The sequence below is a fragment of the Calonectris borealis genome, chromosome 2 (assembly GCF_964195595.1).
Source record: "Calonectris borealis chromosome 2, bCalBor7.hap1.2, whole genome shotgun sequence".
In the NCBI taxonomy this organism is placed as follows: Eukaryota; Metazoa; Chordata; class Aves; order Procellariiformes; family Procellariidae; genus Calonectris; species Calonectris borealis.
In genome coordinates, this window is record NC_134313.1 from 120,024,147 (window position 1) to 120,048,982 (window position 24,836).

Genomic DNA, 24,836 nt, shown 5'->3' on the forward strand with positions numbered 1-24,836 from the left:
TTGTAATGTAGTTGAGTTACAAAGCAATCCTCATTTAGACAGGTCCAGATGCTAGGTTACTTGCAGCAGTGGACAGGTTACAGCACAAAGAAACACACATTGAGAGTATTCCTGTTTCAAAAGCATAACATCGCTATGGTCTATGCATTTTAACAGAGCAGTTTGTGTTGTACATTCATCCTACAGCTCATACGAGATGCATTTTTTAGGAAGCTAGAAGTTAGGCAGCATTAAGATGAACGGCATGCTATTATATGAATACATACTCACACAAAAACATGATCTGGGACAACTAAACAAGAAATTAAGAAATAATTTGTAAGGCTTATAAATAATTGAAGAAAAGAATGTTCCAAAGTTTTGATGTGTCATAAAAGCTAAGTTTAGAAGGTAAAGAAATTATTTCAATTAAACAGGACAAATGTCAGCAATGAATGCCTAAGCATTTTAATGAATTCATCTGTAATACTATGGTGCATGCTGGGGCACAGAGCCAGTGGGGGTATACAAATACAGACAAGCTATTTCTGAATATAATTTGAACTGTATAAGAAACACCTACTCAAACCGGGGAAGAGTTTCTTGAAAAAAAAATCTGCAAGAGCTCCAGCAATTTCTCTGATACCAAAGCCTGATTGCAGAATCATGATACAAAAAGATGAAGCAGCAAACTGGTCCAAAACAAGTGAACCAGTTTGGTCCAAGCAGCTGAAAGAATTCCTTTAACTTGATTCCCAATGTACATAAAGCAGTTTTGCAACAGAGCGGTTCCACTGACTTAAATGGCAGCACTCCCCACCCTGCAAAGGAGACAAGAACTAAGCTTCCTTCCTGCAAAATGACATATTAGAAAAGTTCCTAGTCCACTGAAAGACAACATTACCCTTTACCAAAAAAATTAAGAGGGAAAAGGAGCTATACACACAACAAACACAATGGGTAAATAGAGCTGGTACCCAAATTATTTCTCCTCAAGAAAAAGTGACTGGAAAAAAATTGGAAGGCAATAAATTTTAAATTAAACAAAAACAATCTGCTGCCTGTTCATAGCAGTGTCTGCATTTCAAAGACTATCACTGCTAGGACCCCAAAATGACTGTCAGTACTCCAGAATACAACTCATCACCCACTGGTTGTTTTACTGCTCTTTGAAACCATTTCTTATCCCATTTCTTTCAATGAGCCTGATTCCCTCAACCTTAACTTACCACACATTTCAGTTAAATACTGGATTTATTGTTATATTTGGTAAGTAGTAAACACATTACATCACTGGTGATTAAACAACCAGCGATGGTGTCCAACACTCCAACACTTTGAATCCAAAGAACCCAAGATATGGGCTATATCATATGCATGTTATCAGTATGCTGTATTCCACAACGTCTTATTGATTATCATGTATGATACATTTTCTATTTGGTTAATTATTTTTCCCCATAGGAAAAGCATGCTCACAAGCTCCAGTGATTAGCAGCACCACAGACACAGCTCACGTTATGAACTGTTACCTGCAGATGTTACACTCTGAATTCTCCCAGCCATATGTTCTTGTACAGAGCCATACAGGTCTTCCACAGCCCATGCTTAGTCCTTTGATGGATTACTGACATTCTACTCCTTGATCCTTTATTTCACTATCAGGCCCTCTCTAAAGATCTCCATTACCTCAATTGCACAGCTATAATAATTAGATTTCATATTTTTGAAACCTTCAATTCTAATCTACAAATAGAGCCGTAATCAGTGCATAGCTGAGCTGTGAAAAGCATCGCCATGGTGGTTTTAGGTCAAGATTAACAGAAAGAACAATGTAAGCACACACACTAACCGTTTGAAAGCGTTAGGGATGCGATCTCTTCATGTCTCAGGATGTGAACCGAACCGGCAGTACTTGAGAACCAGCTTGCAGGCAGCTTTGTGTTCTTGCCTGTACTTCTGGTGAGAGAGACCGTGAGGTGGACCATGCGTCTGGCAGTTTATGGCAATTCCCGAACTCCTAGGAGCGTTAAAAAAGATTTTGATTTAGGACAATCAAACTGACAAAAAAAAAAAATTCTGTAAGCCTGAAGCACTTAAGAGGAACATTTAACTTGGCTGTTAGCAACAGTATTTTGCCTTTCCCAATATTTTTGTCAAACCAAAATTAGAGTTTCCAGATCATGAAGATAAAGCCTGACTGTCTTGCTCCATAAAGAAAGAGAATTAAACTGGGCCATGAAGACATATTATATTTTTTATAGAAATCACTCTTCCTGTCCTCAAAATCAGACTTTTGCATGACTACCTGCTGTTAAACTGCCTTCACAGGTCATGAGAAAGCTCAGTTGTCTTCCTCTGTCCTTCAGACACAGCAGGAGAAATGTCTGCAAATAACAGCTTTCTTTTAAATTCTTTTGGCAAGTGAGCAATCTAGCCAGGTACTCCCCCTTATGAAGATACAGGGAAAGAGTTCACCTCCAGGAGACTGTCAGGTGAAAGATAACTCATGAAGTCATGGAAACTGATATTTGGCAGACAAGATTGGGCCTGTTGGAGGTTTCATATGGGACAACTGGAATACCAAAGGTTTGTAGAAGTGAGGAAACTGAACAGAGAACAGACTACAGAGATGGCGAATAGGGAATGGTGGAAGCTGCTAGGAAATCAGCACAAGCAGAAAGCAAGCAAAACACCATGCAGTTATTCAGCAATTTGTAAGAATTTGCAACTTCTAACAAAGAATGTGAGCTATGTGGACAAAGAATTATTATGGACCTGGCAGGCTACATATCAAACTCTCATTTCCAAGATTCAAGTGGTGAACAAGTCAGTAAAATCTTTGAAAAAGAAACTAGGAGAAGGTTTTATCATTACATGGATAGAGGAATAAATTGTGATACTTAAAAACAAAAAGCCATGAGAAGCATAGAAAACTGTGGCCAAAAAAAAAAGAAAAAAGAAAGAGAGACCTTTCAACAATAACAGACAAGTCCAAATAATAAGGAAGCCAAACCAAATAAAATCCTTGGAAAACAGTTATTACAGATATGCAGCTAGTACAGGGCTTAAATCTTCTTTTATCTTCTAAGGTCACTTACATCTATGTAAAATGGCTATTAAAGTCTACTGAACAGCGTGGTCATTCCTTTATATGATGATGAAAGGTTACACAAGGCATGAGAGAATGTCACATTTAGCAATCCAAATTCTAATTAATGAATAGTGTTTGAAATCATAGTAACGCAAATGAACAAAATTTGAAGTGACAAGCAAGCAAAAGCGTCCCATAACTTCTCCGTCAGCTCTCCACCAAACCAAGGTATTTGCAGGAGGAAGATACGAGTCATATCTGGACAATAAGGTTTTTCACAAGCAAATGAAGCACTGAAGCAGAGAAAAGCGAGCACTGGAAATGAGAGCAATCTGTTCCACACAGCTTGGAAAGTCACAACTCAAGTTGGAGCTGAGATCAACAAGTCATATTCAGCTCCTAGTTGAGGACCAGAAGGATTCACAGCAAGTGTTCCAGGAAAGACAATGTATTAGCTGAAAATAACACTGCAGGTAGCCTTTTTAAAAGGAAAAAAAGTAAACATAATTTTAACAATCATAGAAAAATACAGGTTGGAAGGAACATCTGCATGTCATCCAGGCCCATCCCCTGCTCAAAGCAGGGCCAGCTTCAAAGTTAGACCAGGTTGCTTGGAGCCTCAGCTTATCAAGATTTGAAAGTCTTGGGAGTTAGAGAGTCCACAACCTCTCTGGGCCCTTTTCCTGTGCTTGAGCACCCTTTGTTGTGAAGAATTTTCTCTTAATCCTATTGGAATTTCCATTGCAGCTACTTCTGCCCATTGGCTCTTGTCCTTTCACTGTACATCTAAGAAAACTCCGTCTTCTCTATAGCCCCCCTTTAGGGAATGGAAAGGCTGCAAATAGATCCCTAGATCCCATCTCAAGGCTAAACCAACCCATGTCCTTCAGCCTCCCCAGTATGTCTCATGGTCCATCCCCTGACCATATTAATAGCCCTCCACTGGCCTCACTCCAGTCTGTCTCTTACACTGGAGGGAATGGAGAAACACCAACACTAAACACTAACAAGATAGTAGTATTCACCTCCAAGGAACAAGGCTTTTATGGAGGTGGGTTAGCAAGTGGTTTCCCTTTTTCATTAATAGAGACACATAGGTAAAGGAAGCGGCATACCCAGTGGTGTCTGGTAAATTCGTATTTGACATCCCAATTGCACTGCCTTGTTGCACAGTCATCCTTCACACAAGGATTTCATACATTGCAAAGGCAATTGGTAAACCTGACACAAGTGGAAAGCACCTCAAAGCCTTCCACAGAGACAACAACCCCTCACAGAACTAATTGTGCTCAATACCACATTCTAAAAGCTACAAAACTAAAAAGAAGTGCTGGCTACTTTTAGGAATACAGCGTATAGGGAGATGCAGAATAAACAAACAATAACTTGCACTTTTTCCCAAGTATCATGGATTTAAATTTTATCAAGACAGAGGAAAAAACATCTATAAAGAACTTTACTAAGTTGAGTGACACTGTTCTAATTACGCTGCATAATCCTGAAGCAAAGAAGTTTTTCCATATCCCGCCTTTAAAGGATTTAAAGAAAAGAAAAAAAGAAAGCCACAAATTACCTTAAGAACTGAATCACTCTGAAGATTAATGATATTTAGCCAGAAAAGACTTCAAAGACACAAAGCATCCTTCCAAAATCCCATTCACCCAGCCGCCCAGGAACAAGCAGGTTGGTTCTGCTGAACAACTGGCAAGGAGGATATGGATTTCCTTGTTTATGGCAGTCAAACAAGAAGCTGAAGCCAGTAGATTTCCACAGCAATTCTGCAGGGTTGGCTTATCCCGAGGAAAGAAGTGCACTGGCATCCGAGCTCCATAAGGAATAATTTTTAAGCTCTAAGGATAATTTTTAAGGACTCTCCCGAGTTCAAACCCCTTCCCCAACATCCTGCTGCAGGTCAAGGAGGTTTTTTTTTTTCTTTTTTTTTTTTTTCGCCTAATGCTAATCACCAGGAGGCTCCTCTTCCCCTCAGATCCTAGGAACCAGCTGCTGAGCCAGCCCATGCAGCTGGACTGAGATGCATCTTGTTGCTCTGGATCTCCTGGAGGATCGGCTCAGGATACTAGGTCTCACAAAAGCAATTCAGTTCCCTTTTTTAAGGATGAGAAAACCCATGGGAACAGTACCAAAGCTTTGGTAGTTGTCGGTTACCTTGACACCACCCATAATACAAGCCAAGTAAAAAGCAAAGAAATAATTGACTTACTGAAATCTATAAAACAACCACCCTGTTTCTAATGTTGTGAAGGACGAGTGAACAGAAATAGAAGTGTGAGTTTTCTCTTTTATCCCCTCATCCTAGGATCAGATCTAAGAAGCTTCTCACTCTTTGTTACACAGTTTTAGATGAGACAACTGTGTGGTGAAGGCTCCTCTCTTTGAACAAGCCTTCAATCCTCACATTTTCCTCACGGCAGGGAACATAGGCTGAGGAACATGTTTGTCATAACATCCCATCCCTCCTGTGTGGCCTCCAGCTAGATTCAGATATTGGTCCCTTTCTCACCCTTTAGGACTACTGTATTTACCTTTACTAAGGATGCAATTTCAGTAGGCTTCCCCCACCACCACCCTTCTCCCTTCTTCTAATGACCGTCCTCACTTCTTTGGAAATGCTTAAAGTACAGATTGATGATGTTCCTGTGAGAAAGCTATAAAAAGGGAAACAAGTAATATTATTTCCACAGGTAGGTTACAGACTGAAGAAGTTAGGGCTGGATTAAAAGTACCTCTGACTTCTTAAATCTGTTTCACAGCCCACACCAAGCATCCTGCTGCTCTGAGACAGCTAACCAAAAGATAAATTGCGGAGGGAAAAAAAAAAAAAACAAAGATACAGTGTAATCGCTAAACAGAAGGAAACTGTAAATACAGCCATAGAGTGCCTCTCCAACAATGTAGTTTCATGCAGATAAATTCATTTCCTTTGCACAATAGATATCAATAACAATACCTCGAGATAAATACTGCAAACAATATGCCACTGCGGGAATAAACCAGTAGATTAGAAACAGAAAGGATTATTTATGTAAAAGAGCTACATTGTTTATTATTATTTAGTTTGTACAGCAGGTTCCTGAAGGCCTCTGAGGAATGATAAACTCCACACATTTAAGAGCTGCTCATTTCTTATACCACTGAAAGGCAACCACCCTGGGACTGCTCCGTTGTCTCCCCTGGCAATTTTTTCAGGCATTTTTACAGTATGTGGCATTTTCCTTAAAGTTATGGCTGCAGTTTTCATATTATATGAAGAAAAGTTTCTGTCCTTCATATAGTAACAAAAATCCTGAAAACATGAATGCGTTTAAAAAGAAAAAAAAACAAAACCAACAGACCCACCATACCACACACTTATTCCAGCTGCAGGAGTGTGACAGCATAGCGACACCAACAGCTGGCAACCTCCTCTTCAGCTGTTCCACCGAGGACCACACTGTTATCACCTACTGGCTTGTAGTCTTGGTACAGGCAGGTATATCCAGAACAAGTTCATGTAATATCAAGTATTTCCACAGAACATAAAATATGTTCAAACTGAGTTATAAGAAAGGCCTCTGATAGAAGGGCTACTTCAGCAGGGTCCCTAAATCAGTTTTCCAGTGGTAGAAAACCAGTTCTTTATTTAAAACAAACAACAACAAAAACCCCCAAAAACCCAAAACAATTGAAAAACCCACACACACCAAACAAAAAACACACACAAAATGCCAATGTTTCTCATTAAAGGGGCTAAGGATTTTCAACACTGTAAGGATGCTGTTTTATAGGATCCTGGTTTTAGTTCAGTCATCTCAGATTCTGCTGGACATTAGAGAAATGTTATTTTGACACAAAAGCTCTGACTTCATGCAGTACGCAAGACTAGAGATGGTAATATTGGGTCTTTAGAGAGCTCCTATTAAAGTTGCAAAATTCAATGAAAAATAGTACAGATCTTCCTTTTTGATAGGCACAAGGATTATCTTCCATCCCTAGAAAAAGCTATAAAGTGATATTCTGTGAGAATACCTTGAATTGATATTTCAAAGGGCTTCTTTTGAAAGAATGATTTATAGATCACAAAGACCAATGGGTCTTTTGTCAAAGAAAATTGATTCCTTTTCTGAACCACGAAGAAAAGATTGATGATATCCCAGATCACATCTCCATTTTTGAGAGTTGTGTAGTGCCAAAAGACAACAGTTACAGTGGGTTAGTACTTTACAATACCACAAATAACTCACATACTAATTACAGCTTAAGTTCTCATGGTGTTTTATGGAGGCAAGAAAGCAAAATTATAGCACAAGGAAATTCATGACGTGATTTATCTTATCCCCTCAGTATGTATTAAGGACAACAAGGAGTGTTTTAAGTAATAAGTGCACATGACAAAATAGCAAAATGGACACAAATGTGTCAGTGTGTTGTTTTATTTTCTTACCAGGACTAAGAAGCATATATGTAAAAGTATGGTCCGTGTATGAATGTTAAGATACTTCCAGCTTCATCATATCCCTTCCTCAGGTCAGTAATGAAATTCCTATCAACTCTTTATTTGGCCTGTATGGACAGGCTTTCCAAAATAATTATCCAGCCATGGGAAAAACATGCAAATTGTATTACCTTCTGGATTTTTAGGAAAAAAAAACCAAACCAAAACAAACAAAAAAAAAACCAAAAAAAAAACAACAACAACAAAAAAAACCTTTCTTTTTAAACTGGCTCCATTATTACTGATTTTCAAAGCAATACTTTCCCAGAGAGCCAGCACCTATTATGTTAAATGACAGATAACATTTATTCAGCCTCAACAAAATATGGAATACATGGTTTTTTACACATACAGAGGAGAGGTAAATGCAAGACAGTATGGAATAAAGTGGGCAACCCACACTGGCATTTACTGTTACCTTGGCATATGCTGTCCTCAGAAGACAACAGATCTGTAGAGGCCAGAAGCTTCCCAGCTGGATGGGACTTGCTGAGGTCTGCACACCTTTCATGCCCATCTGCTAAAGCCTTACATGTCACCAGGGGCATGACATTCCACCATTAGTTTCTTGTAGAGATTTCCTTCATCCTTCAAATACCCAAGCTTTACTTCACCTTGTGAGCTCATGACCAAGGCTCAGTCATAACCCCTGGTACTGAAAAACTGAGCAAGGTTAGACTTAGCAAGCAAGAAGCAATAACACATTATAATAAAATAATGCAACTTACCAGACACAGGTTTTTTGTTAGCTTAATCAGCTAGACATCACAATAAAGAAGATAAAATAAAGAGTAAATCTTTTTCCAAAGTCCCTTAGATTCCCAGAAGATTCAAGGTCAATGCTATTTATCAATCATTTTACTAGCGCCTATTCCTCTAGTGCTGTGCCACTCATTGTGCAAGGGGTAAAGCCACAGGTGATAAGAATCCTGCTTCTCTACTGTTTCCTTTTTTCATTTTACTGTTGTTTTTGTTGTTGTTGTCATCTCTACACTTTGTTCTTTTGGGTTAATGTGGCATGTCTCCAACACAGCCTAGGAAAATAACTATAATGTCATTTGGGTTTAGTGTCATTAAACCAGATTAGCAAGGAGTGCTCATGAAAATCCATAATTACCTCACAAAACAAAAAAAGACATTTTTTGCCAGGGAACTACAAAGAACTTTACTTCCTTTTAACTATTTGGGGTGTTCGAGAAAAGTTATTGTCACATTGTTTTTCCCTCTGCGCTTTTCTGTGCCTTGTAAATATCATAAAATACCAAAATCTGCTGAAAACATCAATCTTCTCTCAAAGCTTATTTCTAATACGAAACCAAATATACAGTCTTTATTTAAAGAAAATAAAATAAAAAGCCCCAGAGAGCATAGTGCATCTTGATGGATGTGCTAGTGCTTTGGGTACAAGGCTGGACTTTGTGACTAAATCTATAATGGTAAAAAAAGTTCCAGCTGGCCAATAGCATAATGTGGCTAACATCCACACAGCTAAATTGTTTAACCTCCCAAAACAGGGGTGTTGCAGGGAGCACTGCCCATTAGTTTGGGGGCTCCCCTACCCCATCACTTCACCGTGTGTTTCTCTTTGCATTTGTTGTTTCTTGGGAAGAAGATAAAGCTCTAAACTTTGTGAGTAAAGGCATAAGAAACTTTAGTCTAAGGCATACATCAGCACACGTTTTTCCAAGCCCTCATTTTCATTTAATATTTAGTAGAGGACAATCTCTGCCTGTAGGTTTTTTAATCTGTTTTCAGTTGCAAATTGAGCCAAGATCAGGCTTTGCATCAATTGCTGCTTGAAAACCTCAGTAAGAAGCAGGGACAAAAAGAGCCTTTCTCCCCTGTGACATCAGGAAAAGTGTCTGGGGCAGCTCCACTGCTGCGCTCCATGGGCAAGCATTCCCGCAAACCTGTCCCCTGAGCTTTGCCGAGTCCAACAGCATTCTTGTTTGATTTTTCCAGTAATACCATCCTCAGAGAATGAGCCTGCCTGTAGTTGGCATAAGCAAAACCCAGCTTTTCTTTGCACTGTCATTTTAAGAGGTTCCCAACCTCTGTAGTTGTGTTAAATTAGAGGCTTGCACGGCCACAACCCTGGTTTTAAGCTAGTGGGTGTTCTTGAGCTATGAATGCCATAGACTTCTTCCCATACAGCTCTCATATATGTATCCAGAGCTGTTCACCACAGGGTAAATATTTCCCCATATTCTACATAGGGACAAAACAGCGATGCTTGTGCAACCGTTGCATGTTGTATGCATGCTGAACTCCATTCAGAGGCTTGATTAAGTGTCCTCTGTACCTGAAAGACAGTTGGGTCTGCAGTCTGGAAAGCTGCCCTTGAAGTGCTCTAACATGCAAATTTAGAGATGTGTGTGGAAACACATGCTGTAAAATAATATTTGAGGAACTCTCCAGCCCTAGGCAGTGAAGGTAAAAAACATTGACAATCTCAGTAGTAAAATGAGAAATGTAGGAAGTGGACCAAAGTCACCTTGATGCAAAAAGTAAGAAGTAAGTAAACTCTATGTTGCTCACATTAGAAGCAGGTAAAATTCCACTCGCACATTTGCCCTCTACATGCAGTATGATTATGATATCTAAATTACATGAAAAATAATAAGCTTACTTCAGAAGGTCTCAGGCTTGCTTCTCCTGCATAGATTTATGGGTACACAAAAGTACAACTAATAAAATACTGAGTTAAAATCCTGTGCTCTTCCCCTCCATTCCAGTTTTGATTAACCCAGTAGAAACTAAAATCTGCATATTACCACTCTGGCCAGTTTCTTTTTCGCTCCACCATATCAGAAGCTTAAAAACTGGGAGCCAGGTTACAGCTTAGAATCACAGAATACCCTGAGTTAGAAGGGACCCATGGCGATCATTGAGTCCAACTCCCAACTCCACACAGGGCAACCTAAAAGTTGAACCATAGATCTAAGAGAGTTTTCCAAATGCTTCTTGAACACTGACAGGCTTGGAGCCGTGACCTCTTCCCTGGGGAGCCTGTTCCAGTGCTTGACCACCTTCTCAGTGAAGAACTTCTTCCTAACATCCAACCTGAACTGCCCCTGACACAGCTTTAAGCCATTCACTCTCATCCTATCACTGGACACCAGAAAGAAGAGATCAGCACCTCCCTCTCTGCTCCCCATCATGAGGAAGTTGTAGACAGCAATGAGGTCACCCATCAGCCTCCTCTTTTCTAAGCTGAACAAACTTAGTACCCTCAGCCACTCCTCATAAGTCATGCCCTTTAGTCCTTTCACCATCTTTGTTGCCTGCCTTTGGACACATTTAATATTTTTATATCCTTCTTATACTGTGGAGCCTAAAACTGCACACTGTACTTGAGGTGAGGCTGCACCAATGCTGAGTATAGTGGGACAATCACTTATTTTGACTGGTTAGCTATATTGTGCTTAATCCACCCCAGGATAGGGTTGGTCTTTTGGAGCCACCAGGGCACATTGTTGACTAATATTGAGCTTGCCATCAAACAAAACCCCCAGATCCCTTTCTGAAGGGCTTCACTCCAGCCTCTTCACCCCGAGTCTATACATACATCCAGAATTGCTCTGTTCCAGGTGCAGAATCCAACATTTGTTCTTGTTAAACTTCATACAGTTGGTGATTGCCCAGCACTCTAATCTATAAGGATCTCTCTGTAAGGCCTCTTTACCTTCAAGGGAATCAACAGCTCCTCCTAATTTAGTATTATCAGCAAACTTACTTACTGTGCACTCAACTCCTGTGTCCAGGTCACTGATAAAAACATTAAAGAGAAATGGCCCTAAAATGGAGCCCTGGGGAACACCACTACTGACGGGCTGCCAGCCAGATGCTACCCCATTTACTACAACTCTTTGAGACCAACTCTTTAGCCAATTGTTCACCCATCGTATTGTGTACATGTCTAGCTGTGTGCTGGACATTTTGTCCAGAAGGATATTGTGAGAGACAGTATCAAAAGCTTTGCTAAAAATAGAAAAGAAAAAAAAAACAATCACACCCAATGCCTTCCTTTCATCCACTAGGAAGATAACCTTGTCATATAAAAGGATGTTAAGTTAGTAAGGCATGACTTTCCCTTCATGAACCCAACGTTGGCTTTGACCGATGACTGCATTGTCTTTCAAGTGGTGTTTTCAATAACTCCCAGAATAATCTTCTCCATAATTTTACCGGGCACCAAAGTGAGATTGACAGGCCTATAATTACCAGGGTCTTCTTTCTTGCCCTTCTTGAAAATTGGAATAACATTTGCTAGTTTCCAGTCAACTAGGACCTCTCCAGTTTCCCAAGACCTTTGGTAAATAACAGAGAGGTCTCGCAATAACATTGGCCAACTCTTTCAGTACCCTGGGATGAATACCATTGGGTCCCATAGATTTATGTGCATTCAGTTGCAGCAGCAAATCCTGTACCGGTTCAAAGTCAACTGGGAGCTTATCACTCCCCCAGTTGCAGTCCTCCAACCCAGGGCTCTAGGGGTCCCAGGGCCCATCACTGGTATTAAAGACCGAGGCAAAGAAGGCATTAAATGTCTCTGCCTTATCTTCATTCCTATTTGTGAGGTGACCGACCTCATCAAGTAATGGACCAATGTTTTCTTTAGTGCTCCTTTTGCTTTAAAAAGACTTTTTTGTTATCCACCACAGTACTGGCAAGCTTCAACTCCAGCTGAGCTTTGGCCATACAAATTTTCTCAGCATCTCTGTAGTCCTCCTGTGTAGCCTGACCTTGCTTCCAAAGTCCATACACTTTCATTTTCTGCCTAAGTTCCAGAAGGAGATCCCCTTTCAGCCAAGCTGGCCTTGGTTGCTTGATTGACTTCTGACACACTGGAATTGCCTGCTCCTGCACTCTTAAAAAACGGCTCTTAAAAAGCGACCAGCATTTATGGACCCTACTACCCTTGAAAGCGGATTGTCGGGGGACCTTACTAACTACTTCTTTGAGCAGCCTAAAATCTGCTCTTCCAAAATCTAGAGTAGAAGTTCTTCTGACAATTTTTCTCATATCAAAGATTTTTAAAATCAACCATTTCATGATGACTGTGGCCAAGACAGCCACCAATCATCATTTCACCCATGAGACCGCCTCTATTGACAAATGACAGGTCTAGGAGGCCACCTTTCCTAGTTGGCTCCCTTAGTACTCATATCAAAAAGCTATCCTCAACATGCTTCTAGAATTTCCTGGACTTGTTCACGTCTGCTGTATGATAGTCCCAGTTAAAATCTGAGAAACTGAAGTCTCCCATAAGGATAAGGGCGACTGATCTACAGATTTCCCTTAATTCCTTATAGAATAATACATCTGTGTCATCATCCTGGCTGGGTGATCTATAATAGACTCCCACAACAGCATCCACTTTATTAGCTTTTCCCCTAATCCTTACCCAGAGGCTCTTAACCATGTCGTCACCAACTGCAAGCACTGTACGGTCCAAACCCTCCCTCCATACAGTGCTATCCCTCTGCCTCACATGCCTGTTTCTCCTGAAGAGCCTATAACTGCCCACCACAGCACTCCAGTCACAGGACTCTTCCCCACCAACTCTCCAATGATGTTGTAGCTCTGGGACTGAGCCAGAGCTTCTAACCCCTCTTATTTATTCCTCATACCATGTGCATTAGTGAATAAACATTTCAAATGTGCTCCAGTGTACTCGATACATCATGGAGCAGAGTGAAAACCCTCACTAGCACACCATCCCTCAAACATTGTCATGTCATCCCATAGCTTACCACTAGTAAGCCTGATTTTAGCCCTTTTCCCCCGTGGAACCTAGTTTAAAGGTCTTTCAATCAGCCCTACTAACTTTTCCCCCATTGAGAAAAGTGAATCACGTCACACTCAAGCAGGTCTGGTGTTGCATATACTATCCCATGATTGAAAACCTCCAAATTCTGCCAGTGACATCAGCCTTGGAGGCAGGTATTGATAAGCTGGGTCCATCTGTTTCTTTCGATGTCATTCCCTACAACTGGGAGGATAGAAGAGAATACCAGCTGCACTCCTGATCCCTTTACCACTCTCCCCAAGGCCCTGAAGTCTCTTTGATCTCCCTTGGACTTCTCATCACAACTTCATTGGTACCCACATGAAAAAGCAATAATAGATAATAATCTGAGGGACATACCAGGCTAGGAAGTTTCCTGGCAACGTGTTTAACCCAAGCCCCAGGGAGGCAGCAAACTTCCCTAAAAGGTGAGTCTGGTTGGCAGATTGAGCCCTCTGTTCCTCTCAGAAAGGAGCCACCTATGACAATAACCTGCCATTTTTTCTTCATGGAGGTGGTCAAGAAGTGAGGGATAGGCTGACCTGATCTTGGCGACTCCTCTAGTATAGATGCATCATTATCCACCTCATCGTGTCCCTGTCCTTCCAATTCCAGGGCCTGTTATCTGTTGCATAAGGGCACCTGGGAAGGCAAGGTAGACAGAGGAGCTTTTCCCACTGCCCCAAGCAGAGACTTATATCCGTTCACCTCTATCCCTCAAGTCACTACCTTCTGCCTGGTGAGGAGAGGGTGCAGGATCCCCCTTGCCATGTGTTCTACCTAGTTGACATTTCTGTTCCAGAGAGGGCAGAGTATGGTTCACGAGTCAATCTCCTTCTCGGACTCCCGGATGCTCCTCAGCCTGTCCACTTCCTCCTGAAACTCAGCCACCAAGCTGAGCAGTTCTTCTACCTGGGAGGACCCCCCACAGGAGTTCTCGCTACTGCCCTCAGACACCAGTAGAAACCCCTGGTATATGCTGCAGCTGGAGAACTGGAAGGCTACATGCTCCCGTGGGAGCTCTGTCTGGGTAGCTGCATCTGTCCCAGTGGGTGCTAATACCACAGGGGATGCAGAGGACACAGCTTTCTGTCAGGTGGTCACTGTTGCCTGAACTCCCTCTGGGTGGATTATAACTGGTGGCCAGGGCCTGGGGGCAGGCAGTCTGGCTGGTGAAGACACAGTCCCCCAGCGTCTTGGTCTCCTCCAGCAACTGGTGGTCCTTGTTGCTGCCTGGTCCCTCCACATACACAGCCCAAGGGCTCTGGGCACCCAGAAACCTCCTCAGACCCCCTGGGTACCTCACAAGCCTTGCACTCCTCTCAGCACGCAGCTGTTCCTGGCATCAGCTTTCAGCTTCACAGAACTCTACCAACAACTAACTCTGCTTGAGGGTAGGAAGACTCTGCAGAGGGACCTGGACAGGCTGGCTGGATGGGCCAAGGTCAATTGTATGAGGTTCAACAAGGCCAAGTGCCGGGTCCTGCACTTGAGTCCCAACAAGGCCATGCGACGCAACAGGCTTGGGGCCGAGTGGCTGGAAAGCTGCCAGCTAGAAAAGGACCTGGGGGTGCTGGTTGAGAGGCGGCTGAACATGAGCCAGCAGTGTGCCCCGGTGGCCAAGGCGGCCAAGAGCCTCCTGGCCTGTATCAGAAATAGGGTGGCCAGCAGGAGTAGGGAAGTGATCGTGCCCCTGCAGTCGGCACTGGTGGGGCTGCACCTCGAATCCTGTGCTCAGTTTTGGGCCCCTCACTACAAGAAGGACGTTGAGTTGCTGGAGCGTGTCCAGAGAAGGGCCAGGAAGCTGGGGAAGGGTCTGGAGAACCAGTCTTATGAGGAGCGGCTGAGGGAACTGGGATTGTTTAGTGTGGAGAAGAGGAGGCTGAGGGGAGACCTCATCGCGCTCTACAGCTACCTGGAAGGAGGTTGTAGTGAGGTGGGGGTTGGTCTCTTCTCCCAAGTAACTAGCGATGGGCTGAGAGGAAATGGCCTCAAGTTGCATGAAGGGAGGTTTAGATTAGACATTAGGAGAAATTTCTTTACTGAAAGAGTGGTCAGGCCTTGGAACAGGGAAGTGGTTGAATCACCGTCCCTGGAAGTGTTTAAAAGACGTGTAGATGAGGCGCTTAGGGACATGGTGTAGTGGGCATGGTGGTGTTGGGTTGACGGTTGGGCTTGATGATCTTAGAGGTCTTTTCCAACCTTAATGATTCTATGATTCTAACTCTGAAATGGAACAAGCCAGGCAAAGCATGTTTGTGTGTTTAGCAACCATTGAACAGATCCAGGCCCGGGACAGAAGGTGTTAGAGACACCTAGGAAACTGTATGGAGGGTTATGCATTAAAGCACCTAATACTCAAGAGCCTCCATCTACTTTCCAGGGAAACCAGTAGAAAGGCTGCAAAGTGGGAGCTGAATCAGGCACTACCTTGCAATATTGAGGTGAGTATTACAAACCTGTAGAGCTTTATCACACAAACTGAGTTGATGGAAACATCCTTTATGCTTGCCACTTCCCTGTCACCTAATAGTATTAACACAAATGAAAAACCCACCTACTAGATTAATGATGAAGACAGACAAGGGACAATCTCTTAATTTAGTAGCAATGGAAATTTTAAAACAACCTTCAAGTGTCATCAGCAAAGGCAGTGCAGAAATTCTCCCTCTTTTACGACACAATTCTGTCAATTAGCTGAAAACAGCAATTACCAGTCCTTTTCTTTATTATTTGTGAAGAATCAAAACTTTCTGAGGATGATAAATGGCTCCTCAGAAAATGCAATGCTCAGTTCTGCTAAATTTGCACTTTTCTGTTGGTGATTGGTTGTTTGGGGTTTTTTTAACCATTCTTTCACAAAACCTATGAAGAGAAAGAAGTAGGGGCTGCTGGGGGAAAGAGTAGAGGCAGGACACACATCATGGAAGGAAAATGCCAGGAAATGGTTTAAAGGAGAATACAGAGCTTTTCTCATTTAACTCACTGACCAGGGCAAAGACACCTTCCCACACCTTCATTAATTAAACAGGAAAGTTAACACTGTTAGCAACATTAGGAAAAAAACTCATTTAAATTGTTCTGAAACAAAACAGAAAAAAAGCTGATGCATTCAGAGGATGACCTTTGAGAATTCTGGCTTCATTAACATTTCAAACAGCACAGCACAAAATTAAGACAGGAAATAGACTTGCAATGCTGTTTGACTGCAGAAATATATATCATTAACATGCCCATAATTAACAGGATACCAATGTTTGTCCCATTGTCTCTGCTAATAATGCTGTAACATGCAAATGAGATTTCTCCTAACAAAATTGAAGGGGATATTTAAGTCTATTCCACCTCTTAAGCATACTGAGTAAAGCCAAACGAGCCCCTTTTTGCTCGTAGAAAGGGACGCCCTCCAATACCTACCCTCCCAGGCTCACATAAAATGATTGCAGAAGGTAGATACAGGCCAGTCATCCTTTCCCACCTCGCAGCAGTAAGCTAATTGGGGAGCTACCAGTCATCCATGCAAGTGTTACAGAAAGCAGTTCAGATGCTAACATCACCCCGTCCATGCAACACTATGGTGATAGTAGATCCCATTCCTCTGAAGGGGATCATTTTCCCCAAGACATGACAGCAAAACTCTGCCCACTCCTAGTAGTTCAAAACGCTGAGCTTCTGTGCCATTTCTCGATGCCTGCCACATGCCAGTCAGAGACGGCCACACTGAGTACGATCATGTGCCTCTGACACTGCCCCACTCCTACGGGGTAGGTAACTCAGCCTGCTCTTTTAAGTGCTTCGGGATTTGGGATCTTGGAGTAGAAGGAAAAATAAGCCATCTAAAACAAGGCTTAATAGGCAAATGCAATAGATCGCCTTTGTCAGGGCAGGCCTTGGTGGCTTGATCCACCATCAGAGGATTCCAGTGCAACACACTGAAATCAGGCTGAACCAAGGTGCCACCAGCATTGCCACGGGTGGGTCAGGGTCAGCACGCCTGAAGGTCAGAGCACAGTCTGGGAGACAGACAGGTTACCAAATTGCTTCTTGAGTTCCCATGAACTTCAGCCTCTTCTTGGATAAACTAGTGATAATATCCATCTTTGTGAAATAGGCTTAGGCCCTTCCTCAGACTGCAATCAATTAACTAATATGTAATTTTCTGCCCAGATAGGGAAGCAAGGTGCTCCTGCAGCAAGTGCCTCCCATCACATTCAGCTTAACCTGGGTCTGGCTGGTGTGTGTTGCCAGCCAGACCTCGCTACTGGGAAATATTGGCCTGATATTCAGCCTAAACTCAATTTCATTCTGTGTTCCCACGTTAGATCTTCTCAAACAATATCCATCCTTGTACTCCCAAGCTGTGGCACCTGTAGACTGCTTCGTCATCAGCTGACAGGTTGTAGGACTTTTAATCTCTCTTATGCCAGATCAGCTTGAAAATCTGATAAGAGCCAGTCCTGCCTTATGATAGAGAGGCAAGACGCAGTAAGAAGTTCTTGAAAAGGTCCTGTCTCTTCCCAGGGCAGAACGAAGGGCTGGGTGTGACAAACTCTTGAAGTGTCACTGCCAGACCTATACTTCTGTGATTAAGTCAAGTTACATATTTTCAATCTATTCCCCTGATACCCCTTTTCTATGCAAAGAGGCTGAAGTAACAGGGAATGCAGCTTACTCTCTTGCAAGGGACTGGGGGGATTATCTAACCTCCCTCTCTTTGTATTAAGACATCATTTGGGATATGAGTTTGCTTACAAAGTCACAGAAGAATCAGGCGGATACTTAGCCGGCTGATTGTTTTGGTCATATAATAAGCATGCACAAAAAAGTCCCATCATCAAGCTGTTATATACAATTACTGCTCTGCCACAGATTATGTCACCAACCTACTAAAGGTTAAGGAAATAATTATTGTGGGGCTTAGACACTTAGTAAACAGCAGAAGTTCAAGGATGAACGAGATTTTTTGATCCCAGCAAAGAACTAATATTTCCTTAAGTTTCCTTGACCCCCCCACCCCACCCCCCGCCCCTTACTGTTTATCAGTATTAAAAAGGCAATTTATACTTTGCAATTCTCTAGATCAGCCAGTGTATCTTACCAGCAGGCAGGTAAGATTAAACTGTCCATCACAACAAACTGTCCTTTCCCTGTTCTTATATTATCAAAGCCTATTGAGATTAAAGCCATAGGAAACTGGAGGAAATGCATTCATTTGCTTCAAGTTCATGGGCTTATGAAGTTAGATTCCTACACACCTGTAGTCATCTTTAATAGAAAAAGCAAAATCCCAGAAGTTCCCTCAACGGTAGTGAAAGAGTTTGAGAAACATTATATGCATTTGCTGAACTCACTCATGAACATCATAAAATATCTTCCCGGGATACCCTAAAACAGCAAACAGTCAGAAAAGAAACATTTCTGGGGCTGACCTGTTTAAAGAGGAAAACTACTTACCCAACTTGGCAAGATCGAGAGAACGTGGCTTTGAGCAGCTTTCCCTTCCATAGGACTTTTACTCAACCTCTCCCGTACATAACAGTCAGCGGAGTGGTCTGGAGGTGAGAGACATTTCAAAATGCCTCACTGATCCCCACACCGTCACCCAAAAAACTCATTTTTGACTAAGAGTCAATTCTACAGCTTTACTATATCAATTACGCACAATCAGTCATACTGACCTCAATAGTACATGTGCAAGGTGCTTCTAGATTCGTTATTGGTATGCTTCTTCCTAGGTCTGAAAACCAGAAAAGTCTCTGTATTGTGCAGCTGCCTCATGTTTGTTCTCCAGTCTGATATTCCTATTCTCCATTCACTTCATTAACACTCTTCAAACTGCACTTATCATGCCAGCCATAAATTCTCTAGGACCAGAACACCCTCTCTTCCTGTGACATAGCACTCCTTGTCAATCAGTTGAGCTGATTTATTTGGAAAAAAGTCTTCGTGCTTTCCTTGGGGTTGAACAGAGACTATTGTGGTGGTGCACTCCACCCACCCCACCCCCCCACTGGGCTGCTCCGTGATCTCAGAAACTCCTGTTAAACCTTGGCCTCGGTGTAATGAGTCGGGCGGTTAAGTGTCCCTTGACCGTATCAGGAACTCTGCATAGCTGAGGTTGGGAACGTACTCCTACTGCCTGGCCCAGGTGGGAGACGAGAGCAGGGATACTTCGTCATCTCCTGATACCCTTATCTGAGTTGTAGCTCAAGTGGAACAATACCATTGTTACTGAAACCTTGAGAATTTTAGTAACTACCAGGATGGAAGTTTACAGATGACTAAAGCCAATCACCTTGCGAACCTATAAACAGCGGTCCCAGGTGAGACCCTTTGAGCTCTCCTGGACTGCAGTGAGCTGGGCCCAGTATCTCCCTCTGAGTGGGACACCTCTCAGAGCTCACGAACTCTCGAGTTTGCGATATTCAGAGGACCATTGCCGACTGATGACAGGACCTGGGCTGAAACACTCCTCGAGGCTCAACCCCTCGCCCATTGAGAAATGCCAAGATATCTCACATGAATATTTCACTGGACTCGAGGGAAATTTTTAACAGATATACCTTTTGTACATTTACATATATATTTCTGTCTCTGTGTGTGAGTTGATTTATAACCGATAGCAAGCATAATCTGTAATTAAGTCACTATTGTGATGGTAGTAAATTCTGTTCACTCACCTTGTATATGTTAAATTAGTTAATGATTAAGTGCTACTAAAATCTTGTGATCCACCTTAAAACTGTGAATGAACCTTAGACTGCTGCTAAACACATATAATCCTTTAGACGTAAACTGTTGACAAAGTCTGGGAGTAGGAGCAGATCCAGCCGCACCTAGACTCCATAAGGAGTTTAGAAAGCAAGGGGGTCTTCTCTGAATCTCGTGACTCAACGGGAGGGCCTCCCTTACCCTTTTCCATCCTCGGTCTCTGTATACATCATTATAGCTTAATTCTAACTCGATTTTCCTTTGTATGCTTCATCCATGTAGTAAGTAATAAAGTGAACCTTGCCATCGACCTCTGTTAAGTCACACTTTTATAAATTTCTATTAAAATCACCTTCTGCTAATACCTTTGACAGTGATTCTTTAAGCAACTTCTAAACCACTCATTCGTGACAACTATGAATCCAGGGATGACCACACTAGCATTTAAAAAATAAATAAATATATCAGTATTGCCAGCTCGCTCGATATAGCTATTGCCTTTTCACAGGCAAGACCAAGCACTCCAGATGTATTTGTATCTGTCCAGAACCAAACTTTTGTGACTTGGTGTGCTGGTTTTGGATGAGGTAGAGTTAATTTTCTTCACAGTAGCTAGTATAGGGCTATGTTTCGGATTTGGGCTGGAAACAGTGTTGATAACACAGGGATGTTTTCATTATTGCTGAGCAGTGCTTACGCAGAGTCAAGGCCTTTTCTGCTTCTCACACCACCCCACCAGCAAGTAGGCTGGGAGTGCACAAGAAGTTGGGAGGGGACACGGCTGGGACAGCTGACCCCAACTGACCAAAGGCATATTCCATACCATACTATATGCTCAGCATATAAAGCTGGGGGAAGAAGAAGGAAGGGCGGGGACGTTCAGAGTTATAGCTTTTTGTCTTCCCAAGTAACCATTATGCATAATGGAGCCCTGCTTTCCTGGAGATGGCTGAACACCTGCCTGCCGATGGGAAGTAGTAAATTAATTGCTTGTTTTGATTTGCTTGCATGCACGGCTTTTGCTTTACTTACTAAACTGTCTTTATCTCAACCCACGAGTTTTCTCACTTTTACTCTTCTGATTCTCTCCCCCATCCCACCAGGGGGGGAGCAAGCGAGCGGCTGTGTGGTGCTTAGTTGCTGGCTGGGGTTAAACCACAACACCACTTGGTTCCAAGTGGTGTTGAACACGTGGGGTAAATCACAAACATCAGTGCCTCAGAGCCTTCAGGTAAGTTAATCAGCATGACCTAATTCAAGTTGCAAAAGTCCCTGGGGCATCCTGACCCCATGGTAGTGGGAACAACCTAAGGGACAAAGGAAAGAATAAGTGGTTGCACAAAGCTACTGCTGGGAGCTCTCCATAGAGCTCTGTGTCAGAGCCCAGGTACACCCCACAGTTTTATTTGTAGTGTAAATAAGATCTATCTCTTTCTTTCTAGAACTGTGCCCAAAAGCGGAGAAGTGACCCTTCCAAGCTCAGAGCAATACAGGGAAAGAAGGCCCTCTAGGATGCCCACATCTTTTTGCGCTGCCTCCACAGACCAAACTCTACTTTTGGATGCTCACTGACACAAAGCCCTATTGACACATAATTGAAGGAATTTAGGGGAGCATTTTTCTTAGAAGCCTTTACTAGATACCCTTTATCATTCCTAGTCAAAAACACCTTTCTTCTACTCACTAAAGCCCCCTGCTACTTAAAAAGCAGAACTGCCTCAGGACAGATGTGTCCCTATAAAGAATCCGCAGAACACAAACTTCACGTCCATCCCTTCGCTGGTGAGTCACATCCTCAGGGGTGACAGTCAAATGCAGAGAAATTAAAAGCTTTCACAGCTCAGAGAATAAAGTGAATAGGCAGAAGAGTGAAAGTGAAGGGCTGAAAATATTTGCTCCTCAAAAGGATTGATTTTTAAATTCTCTGCTTCACCCATATTAAGCAGCAACATGAAATCTTGTGTATTCAGATGTATGTTTCAATCAAGAGGAATAGGCTCAATAATTCCAGCAAACAGGAAACTGCTGAGGACAGGTAGGCATAATTATTTTTCCAGCTCCAATCTGCTAATTGATAAAGTACATGACTACTTGTGGTTCATTTTTCTCCCCCTTTTAACAGGGATAGGACTAGCTACACATCCTTTTGAAACTCCTCAGCAGCTTTAGACACAGGAGCTAGAGAGAGGGAAGCCAAGCCTTCCAGCTTCATAAACAAATTGGAGCTGGGTGAGGATCTAACCCAGTACTATGGTGGCTGTTATTTTTGCAGGGTAAGGCCTCTAGACTGGATCTAAATGTTCTGCTTCAGAGGTGGCAAAAATTCATGTCCCTTTGCTTTGCTCATCTCCCCTCCCACCCTAGGTCTGGTAGTCCATATAGAATCATAGAATCATACAGGTTGGAAAAGACCTCTAAGATCATCATGTCCAACCGTCAACCCAACACACCATGTCCACTACACCATGTCCCTAAGGGCCTCATCTACACGTCTTTTAAATACCTCCAGGGATGGTGACTCCACCACTTCCCTGGGCAGCCTGTTCCAAGGCCTGATCACTCTTTCAGTAAAGAAATTTCTCCTAATGCCCAATCTAAACCTCCCTTGGCGCAACTTGAGGCCATTTCCTCTCATCCTATCGCTAGTTACTTGGGAGAAGAGACCAACCCCCACCTCACTACAACCTCCTTTCAGGTAGTTGTAGAGCGCAATGAGGTCTCCGCTCAGCCTCCTCTTCTCCAGGCTAAACAACCCCAGTTCCCTCAGCCGCTCCTCATAAGGCTTGTGCTCCAGGCCCTTCACCAGCTTCGTGGCCCTCCTCTGGACACGCTCCAGCACCTCCATGTCCTTCTTGTAGTGAGGGGCCCAAAACTGAACACAGGATTCGAGGTGCGGCCTCACCAGTGCCGAGTACAGGGGCACGATCACCTCCCTACTCCTACCGGCCACACTATTCCTAATACAGGCCAGGATGCTTTTGGCCTTCTTGGCCACCTGAGCACACTGCCGGCTCATGTTCAGCCGGCTGTCAATCAGCACCCCCAGGTCCTTTTCCTCTGGGCAGCTTTCCAGCCACTCTTCCCCAAGCCTGTAGCATTGCCTGGGGTTGTTGTGGCCAAAGTGCAGGACCCGGCACTTGGCCTTGTTGAACCTCGTACAATTGACCTCGGCCCATCCAGCCAGCCTGTCCAGGTCCCTCTGCAGAGCCTTCCTACCCTCGAGCAGATCAACGCTCCCGCCCAACTTGGTGTCATCTGCAAACTTACTGAGGGAGCACTCGATCCCCTCATCCAGATCGTTGATAAAGATATTGAACAAGACTGGCCCCAGTACTGAGCCCTGGGGAACACCGCTCATGACCGGCCACCAACTGGATTTAACTCCGTTCACCACAACTCTCTGGGCTCGGCCGTCCAGCCAGTTTTTGACCCAGCGAAGAGTGCACCTGTCTAGGCCATGAGCCGCCAGCTTCTCTAGGAGAATGCCGTGGGAGACAGTGTCAAAGGCTTTACTGAAGTCCAAGTAGACCACATCCACAGCCTTTCCCTCATCCACCAGGCGGGTCACCTGGTCATAGAAGGAGATCAGGTTGGTCAAGCAGGACCTGCCTTCCATGAACCCGTGCTGGCTGGGCCTGATCCCCTGGTTGTCCCGCACATGGCTCGTGAGCACCCTCAAAACCAACCGCTCCATGATCTTCCCCGGCACCGAGGTCAGGCTGACCGGCCTGTAGTTCCCCGGATCCTCCTTCCGGCCCTTCTTATAGATCGGCGTCACATTGGCGAGCCTCCAGTTGTCCGGGACCTCCCCAGTTAACCAGGACTGCTGGTAAATGATGGAGAGTGGCTCGGCAAGCTCCTCTGCCAGCTCCCTCAGTACCCTCGGGTGGATCCCATCCGGCCCCATAGACTTGTGAGCGTCCAGGTGGCGTAGCAGGTCATTAACTTCATCCTCTTGAATTATGGGGGGTTTATCCTGCTCGTCGTCCTTGTCTTCCAACTCAGGGGGCTGAGTACCCTGAGGATAACCACTCTGACTACTAAAGACTGAGACAAAGAAGGCGTTAAGTACCTCAGCCTTTTCCTCGTCCTTGGTGGCAACGTTCCCCCACACATCCAATAGAGGATGGAGATTCTCCTTGGCTCTCCTTTTGTCATTAACATACTTATAAAAGCATTTTTTGTTGTCTCTCACGACAGTGGCCAGGTTGAGTTCCAGCCGGGCTTTTGCCTTTCTAATTTCCTCTCTGCACGACCTAACGCGATCCCTGTACTCTTCTTGAGTTGTCTGCCCCTTCTTCCACAAGTGATAAACTGTCCTTTTTTTCCTGAGTCCCAGCCAGAGCTCCCCGTTCAGCCAGGCCGGTCGCCTTCCCCGCCCGTTCTTCTTACGGCACATGGGGACAGCCCGCTCCTGCGCCTTTAAGACTTCCTTCTTGAAGAACGTCCAGCCTTCCTGGACCCCTTTGCCCTTCAGGACTGTCTCCCAAGGGACCCTCTCAACCAGTGTCCTGAGCAGGCCAAAGTCCGCCCTCCGGAAGTCCATGGTAGCGGTTTTGCTGGCCCCCCTCTTTACTTCACCAAGTATCGAGAATTCTACCATTTCATGGTCACTAAGCCCAAGCCGGCCTCTGACCACCACATCTCCCACCAGCCCTTCTCTGTTCGTGAACAGCAGGTCAAGCGAGGCATCTCCCCTGGTGGGCTCGCTTACCAGCTGCGTCAGGAAGTTATCCTCCACACACTCCAGGAACCTCCTCGACTGTTTC